This window comes from Gobius niger (genome assembly GCF_951799975.1).
Source record: "Gobius niger genome assembly, chromosome: 22".
In the NCBI taxonomy this organism is placed as follows: Eukaryota; Metazoa; Chordata; class Actinopteri; order Gobiiformes; family Gobiidae; genus Gobius; species Gobius niger.
In genome coordinates this window covers 8,905,640-8,913,849 of record NC_136873.1, presented here as the reverse complement: position 1 = coordinate 8,913,849, position 8,210 = coordinate 8,905,640, and positions in this window count along the sequence as shown.

Below are 8,210 nucleotides of genomic sequence, written 5' to 3'. Positions count from 1 at the left end.
GACTGACGGAAGCGAGGCAACCAGTCTGCGCCATCGGCCCCTCCGACCACCACCAACCACTCACTCACACACCACATTCACCCCAGGCTTCCTGGTGTTACCAAACGGTCTCCCATCCAAGTACCGACCAGGCCCTTCCCTGCTTAGCTTCCAAGATCTGACGGGATTGGGCAGAGCAAAGGCGGTATGGCCTGTTCAAAGCTTGTAGCATTAGCTTGTAGCATTAGCTTGTAGCATTAGCTTTCTCCGGAGGTAATGCTATCAGGGCATCCTCGAGGCCCAAACATATTCCAGCCGCTCACCAATTTCTCCAAAAAGTTCAACATTTCCCAACATAAGGCCCTGGACACACTGCTCGATCTCTCGACGCCATTATTCAGTCATAAATACTGACGTGTGTGACGTGTTTCACCTGGATGACGTTGCCGTGGTGACGCAGCAGCAGGTGCAGAGGGACCTGGTCACCTGACACGTCCAAACCGACCAATCGTGGGTCTTCTCCTGAGAATGGAAGCAGTTTTAGCTGATGTTGTACATGTTTTAGAAGTGTTGAGGGTCTGGGGAAAACAATCGTGACTATTTTATTTACGAAATCGCCCCAGCCCTAGATAGTGTACATTAGGGCTGTGCAATTAATCGAAATTCGATTACGATTTCGATTACAACAGTAAACGATTACAAAAATAGCATAATCGCAAAAAATCGATTATAATTTTTTTTGCAATTTTTTTCCTAATTTTTGGATTTTTGTCACTTTTTTGCTGGATTTTTGTCTTTTTTTGATGGATTTTTGACATTTTTTGCTGGATTTTTGTCTTTTTTTGATGGATTTTTGTCTTTTTTTGATGGATTTTTGTCACTTTTTTGCTGGATTTTTGTCACTTTTTTGATGGATTTTTGTCATTTTTTTGATGGATTTTTGTCTTTTTTTGATGGATTTTTGTCTTTTTTTGATGGATTTTTGTCACTTTTTTGCTGGATTTTTGTCACTTTTTTGATGGATTTTTGTCATTTTTTTGATGGATTTTTGTCTTTTTTTGATGGATTTTTGTCTTTTTTTGATGGATTTTTGTCACTTTTTTGATGGATTTTTGTCACTTTTTTGATGGATTTTTGTCTTTTTTTGATGGATTTTTGTCTTTTTTTGATGGATTTTTGTCACTTTTTTGCTGGATTTTTGTCACTTTTTTGCTGGATTTTTGTCACTTTTTTGATGGATTTTTGTCACTTTTTTGCTGGATTTTTGTCTTTTTTTGCTGGATTTTTGTCTTTTTTTGATGGATTTTTGACATTTTTTGCTGGATTTTTGTCTTTTTTTGATGGATTTTTGTCACTTTTTTGCTGGATTTTTGTCACTTTTTTGATGGATTTTTGTCTTTTTTTGATGGATTTTTGTCTTTTTTTGATGGATTTTTGTCACTTTTTTGCTGGATTTTTGTCACTTTTTTGATGGATTTTTGTCACTTTTTTGATGGATTTTTGTCACTTTTTTGCTGGATTTTTGTCTTTTTTTGCTGGATTTTTGTCTTTTTTTGATGGATTTTTGTCACTTTTTTGCTGGATTTTTGTCACTTTTTTGATGGATTTTTGTCATTTTTTTGATGGATTTTTGTCTTTTTTTGATGGATTTTTGTCACTTTTTTGATGAATTTTTGTCACTTTTTTGCTGGATTTTTGTCTTTTTTTGATGAATTTTTGTCACTTTTTAGCTGGATTTTTGTCATTTTTTGATGAATTTTTGTCACTTTTTTGCTGGATTTTTGTCATTTTTTGATGATTTTTTGTCACTTTTTTGATGGATTTTTGTCACTTTTTTGATGGATTTTTGTCATTTTTTTGATGGATTTTTGTCTTTTTTTGATGGATTTTTGTCACTTTTTTGCTGGATTTTTGTCTTTTTTTGATGAATTTTTGTCACTTTTTTGCTGGATTTTTGTCCCTTTTTTGATGGATTTTTGTCATTTTTTTTGATGGATTTTTGTCATTTTTTTTGATGGATTTTTGTCATTTTTTTTGATGGATTTTTGTCACTTTTTTGATGGATTTTTGTCTTTTTTTGATGGATTTTTGTCACTTTTTGCTGGATTTTTGTCATTTTTTGATGGATTTTTGTCTTTTTTTTGCTGTATTTTTGTCTTTTTTTTGCTGTATTTTTGTCTTTTTTTTTGATGGATTTTTGTAATTTTTTGATGGATTTTTGTCTTTTTTTTGCTGGATTTTTGTCTTTTTTTTTTATGGATTTTTGTCACTTTTTTGCTGGATTTTTGTCTTTTTTTGATGGATTTTTGACATTTTTTTTGCTGGATTTTTGTCTTTTTTTTGATGGATTTTTGTCTTTTTTTTTATGGATTTTTGTCACTTTTTTGATGGATTTTTGTCTTTTTTTGATGGATTTTTTTCTTTTTTTTGATGGATTTTTGTCATTTTTTTGATGGATTTTTGTCTTTTTTTTGATGGATTTTTGTCATTTTTTTTTGATGGATTTTTGTCTTTTTTTTTATGAATTTTTGTCACTTTTTTGATGGATTTTTGTCACTTTTTTGATGGATTTTTGTCACTTTTTTGATGGATTTTTGTCTTTTTTTTGATGGATTTTTGTCTTTTTTTTTTGATGGATTTTTGTCTTTTTTTGATGGATTTTTGTCACTTTTTTGATGGATTTTTGTCACTTTTTTGATGGATTTTTGACATTTTTCTGCTGGATTTTTGTCTTTTTTTTTATGGATTTCTGTCACTTTTTTGCTGGATTTTTGTCATTTTTTGATGAATTTTTGTCACTTTTTTGCTGGATTTTTGTCATTTTTTGATGAATTTTTGTCACTTTTTTGCTGGATTTTTGTCCCTTTATTGATGGATTTTTGTCATTTTTTTGATGGATTTTTGTCTTTTTTTGATGGATTTTTGTCAATTTTTTGATGGATTTTTGTCTTTTTTTTTGATTGATTTTTTTAAAGGCAACAAATAATCGTTTGAATAATCGTGATTTCAATTATGACAAAAATAATCGTGATTATTATTTTTTCAATAATCGAGCAGCCCTAGTGTACATGTTTTAAGTGAGATAGTGTACATGTTTTAAGTGAGATAGTGTACATGTTTTAAGTGAGATAGTGTACATGTTTTACCCGTGGTCAAGGTCCAGCTGAAGTCCTTCTGCTCCAGCGCCGTCAGGAACCCGCTCTGAGGAAACAGATCAGTCCAGATGGAACCCTATTGTACATGTTTGATGTATTATTATTATTATAGAGAGGTTTGGCGCCCCCTAGTGGTGGCGCCGGCACTGCAGCAGCTGCACTCACGTCATGTGACCAGTGCCGGGCGTTCAGGCCGAAGGCTGTGATTGGTCGGCCGCACAGGAAGTCGCATTGACGACGCCCCGGTGCATCTTGGGAAAGCGAGTTCAGCGCCACCACGTCGATCAGGAACACGGGCAGACGGCTACTATGGGCCACGGACAGGAAGGTCCTCACAGCTCCCTAAAGAGGAATAACAGTTACTATAGAAGGTCCTCACAGCTCCTACAGAGGAATAACAGTTACTATAGAAGGTCCTCACAGCTCCTAAAGAGGAAAAACAGTTACTATAGAACAGGGGTCGGCAACCCGCGGCTCCGGAGCCGCATGCGGCTCTTTCATCCTTACACTGCGGCTCTGAGTGGCTTGGGAAAATAAATTACAAAAAAAACAAAAACCTAAATATTTAATTAAAGTGTGTTTTATTTGTGTTAGTTCTTTAATATTTTAGTTCTAAATTGGAAGATTATTGTGATCTTGACATGTTAGAATAAATATATTTTATTGTTTTTCGTCGCTCAAAATAAACGTCATACTCGTGAAAGCCGGTATACCTGCCAAAACGCCGCCTTTTCCTCCTCCTGCGGTCGTTCCTCCTGATGTTTGGGAGCCAGTCCCTGCCACCCCTTTTGCCCCCCCGCTGGAGAACCCCACTGTTATATATTTGTCCCGATTTTCCCCGCGTTTGTGGGGAAAAAAGGGACAGTAAGAAGCGCCTTTCCCGCGGTCCCTGAATGCATCTCCCACGCTCGCACCAAAACAACAGCGCGTGGTTCCAGCAGCTCCATCATGGAGAAGTTAAGGCTTATTTACAACCTTAGACACGTAAAACAAGCGGCGGTGGGCGCGGGGCAGGTGAAGACAGGCCTGTGTTTGTGGATTATAAAGTTTTTTCAACTGGAGCTGAGGACTGACCAGACGAGTGAGAATCATGGATAAAGAGGTTTAAGAGCAGCGAGTTCGACGGATCCTCAGAAGATCGAGTGCACAGTGAGTGTAGTGTTTTTATCCTTATTCTGTGGAGTAAAGTCAGCCCAAATTGTGCGGCTGTTGCACGGACTTATCTGACATGAAGCGCGTGCGTTTGTTGATGTGTTTGCCCGTGTTACACGTTGACAGGAGTGAGGTTGAACTGGTGTGACTGTCCCATAGACTGAAAAACTATTGCTATTCTCCAGTATATGGACAGGCCGGAGCTGGTGTATTTGCTTTTTGTTTAACCCGATTTGGCGAGAGCCCAAGGAGTCAGGGGCGCACGACGGAGCGAGATCTCTCTGCTCCGCCTCCACCCCGGTGAGCGCGGCAGCGATCTTTCCACATTCAGCCAATTCTTGACAGATTTTTGACAGAACGCGACAATTCCCAATAACTCGCAGCAGCTCGCAACAGCGCGGGAGCATATTCGTGACCGTGCGTAATAATTCGTGCCATTAATCGTAACACGCAGTAACAGGTCGCAACAGTTCGCGGCGGCGCGTGAAACCTCTACCCCGAATCACCCACATTCGTGATCCTCGGCCACGGATGTGGATTCGTGGCATTCGTGACTTGTCGTCGTTATGTGTAAACCCAGCATTAGATGTCAAAAAGTATTTGCGGCTCCCAGTGTTTTCTTCTCCGTGGAAACCGGATCAAATGGCTCTTTCGGTGTTAAAGGTTGCCGACCCCTGCTATAGAAGGTCCTCACAGCTCCTAAAGAGGAAAAACAGTTACTATAGAAGGTCCTCACAGCTCCTAAAGAGGAATAACAGTTACTATAGAAGGTCCTCACAGCTCCCTAAAGAGGAATAACAGTTACTATAGAAGGTCCTCACAGCTCCTAAAGAGGAATAACAGTTACTATAGAAGGTCCTCACAGCTCCTAAAGAGGAAAAACAGTTACTATAGAAGGTCCTCACAGCTCCTAAAGAGGAATAACAGTTACTATAGAAGGTCCTCACAGCTCCTAAAGAGGAATAACAGTTACTATAGAAGGTCCTCACAGCTCCTACAGAGGAATAACAGTTACTATAGAAGGTCCTCACAGCTCCTAAAGAGGAATAACAGTTACTATAGAAGGTCCTCACAGCTCCTAAAGAGGAAAAACAGTTACTATAGAAGGTCCTCACAGCTCCTAAAGAGGAATAACAGTTACTATAGAAGGTCCTCACAGCTCCTACAGGGGAATAACAGTTACTATAGAAGGTCCTCACAGCTCCTACAGAGGAATAACAGTTACTATAGAAGGTCCTCACAGCTCCCTAAAGAGGAAAAACAGTTACTATAGAAGGTCCTCACAGCTCCTAAAGAGGAAAAACAGTTACTATAGAAGGTCCTCACAGCTCCTAAAGAGGAAAAACAGTTACTATAGAAGGTCCTCACAGCTCCTAAAGAGGAATAACAGTTACTATAGAAGGTCCTCACAGCTCCTACAGAGGAATAAGTTACTATAGAAGGTCCTCACAGCTCCTACAGAGGAAAAACAGTTACTATAGAAGGTCCTCACAGCTCCTACAGAGGAATAACAGTTACTATAGAAGGTCCTCACAGCTCCTACAGAGGAATAACAGTTACTATAGAAGGTCCTCACAGCTCCTACAGAGGAATAACAGTTACTATAGAAGGTCCTCACAGCTCCTACAGAGGAATAACAGTTACTATAGAAGGTCCTCATAGCTCCTAAAGAGGAATAACAGGTACTTTAAATCAGTGTTTCTGCATTAACCCCTGATGTTAAACCAGCCCAGTCTAACTCAGATGCCCTTCCCCGGATTGTTATAAGACTCACACACGTCACTCACCCATTGGCTGTCAGGGCTCAGGGGGCGGGGCCCGGACTGAAACAGGAAGAAAACAAAATTTATTAATTTAATCAGAGATTCAAGAGAGAAACGTAGAAACGTACAAATGTTTCTCCTCATCTTTATTCACAAACTGACGACATAATCCTCTAACCCTCCGCTTTAACCACGCACATCTTCTACAGTTCAGCTTTACCCAAATCTAAGAGCTTCTGGTAAATGCAGACGAAAACAAGGATGAAAACGCAACAAAAAACAACAAAAAGCAACAATCACATCATAAAAAAACGGACGTAAACATGACAGAAAAAGTGTCCAAAAAGGCAATAAAACGTAAAGATGAGTTTTGTAGGTCTTAGCTTTCAAATGCGGTGTTACACTGGCCCATAGGCTGTAAACTCTCAGGTCCATAAAGCTTTTAGATTTGGGTAAAACCTCCCTGCAGGGTCATGTTTTAAACCCTGTCTGCCTCTAACCTCCTGATTCTGTCCTCGAGGATAAACACAATATTAAAGAAACGCGCTGTTTACCCACCTTCGTGACGTACTTCCGGTAGTAGTACACCTGGAACAGCAGGAACGCGCAGCTGCCGAGCGCGAGCACGTACAGCAGCGCGCTCCGGTTCACTCGCACCATTCGCCCCTCGTGCACGCAGCGGGAGCGCGGCTTTAACGGCGGGAAACGGGAGCCGCGGCGGAGACGCGAGCGTCGAGCCTCCGCCGAGCCGCCGCCATCTTAGAGTCTTTCACTTCCGGAGCGGAGCCTTCAGAGTAAGAGCCGGAGCGTCACTTCCGCCGCCATTTTATTCTTTATTTAACACATTTCCTGGAGTTATGGGCTATATGCACAGTGACCCCACGTGATTTCCGCCTGGACAGTCAGCCAGAGGCTGTCCTTCCTGTCTGTCATCTCTTCCCATTAAAAATTAGCAGGTCCCACAGAAATGAAGCAATGGCTTAAGATTTGGTGAAGGACAGCGAGTAAAAGTTCGGATGTGGCTGAAGCAGGTTAAAAAATATTACGTGAGACGTAACGACTTCACTGGAGGAAACTCCGTGTTCATAACGGTGGATGTTTTTGTCTTGAAGCTAACGCGGCTAACACAAAATAAAAAATAAAACTAGCGAGGCGTTTGGAACGAGCCAGCGCAAAAAAGAATCGTCCTGTTAGTAGTTTAAATAATATTTACTTGTTTACATGTTATATTATCATTTTTCAACACTAGCCTTTAGCTCTAAGATAAAAGCTCCTACCTTACGACAGCTGGCGTTTCCTTTGGGTGCTGGATTCACAGCGAACATGATGTTTGTAATACGTTGCTGTGACTGTCCATCAGTAACTCGTTGTCCTTAACCAGATCCTGAGCTATCTCTATTTTTGTGTGGGAATCTGCTAATTGTGAACGTAAACGACCAGCGACAGGAAGTGCTGCGTCTGGCTGACTGTCCAGGAAGACGCCACGTGGGGAAACTGTGCATATAGCCCATTGTTGATCATGATCTACACTGGAAGTCACACATTAATAACATCATAATGAAATCATCAAAAGCAATAGCGATATTATATAAATCTAGATATATTTTAACCCAAGAGAGTTTACTTCCTATATATAACTCTTTAATCATGCCGTATATAACTTGTTCACACAGACTTACTGGTCTGAGCTCAGAGGAGGAGAGACGTTTGTAAAGAAAAACAAACATTACACATTACATTTTTTTAAGCTATTCCTTATTTTTTCTCCCTAATCTTACCCATTTCCCCCCAGTTTATTCTGTTCCTTTATTTAAACTCAAGAGAAAAGACTCAAAATGCTCAAAGAACTAAACTCTCTTTGTTTTCACTTTTTGCAACGATTTCAGATTCATTTTATTTTTTTCAGAAATTTTACACATATTTTTCATGAACAGTTTTTACAAAATCTCTCACATCAGGCTCAGTCCATCAGCCAGAGGAACAGAGCACATTTAGTACAGTTTGGCTTTACCCAAATCTTAAAAACACAAAAATGCTTAAAAAATGTGACAAAAACACGGCAGCAGTGCAGGAAACAGACTCGTTCAGATCAGTTTTGTAGGTCTTAGCTTTCAAATGAGGCGTTACTCTGGCCTATTGGCTGTGAGAAGCTTTTAGATTT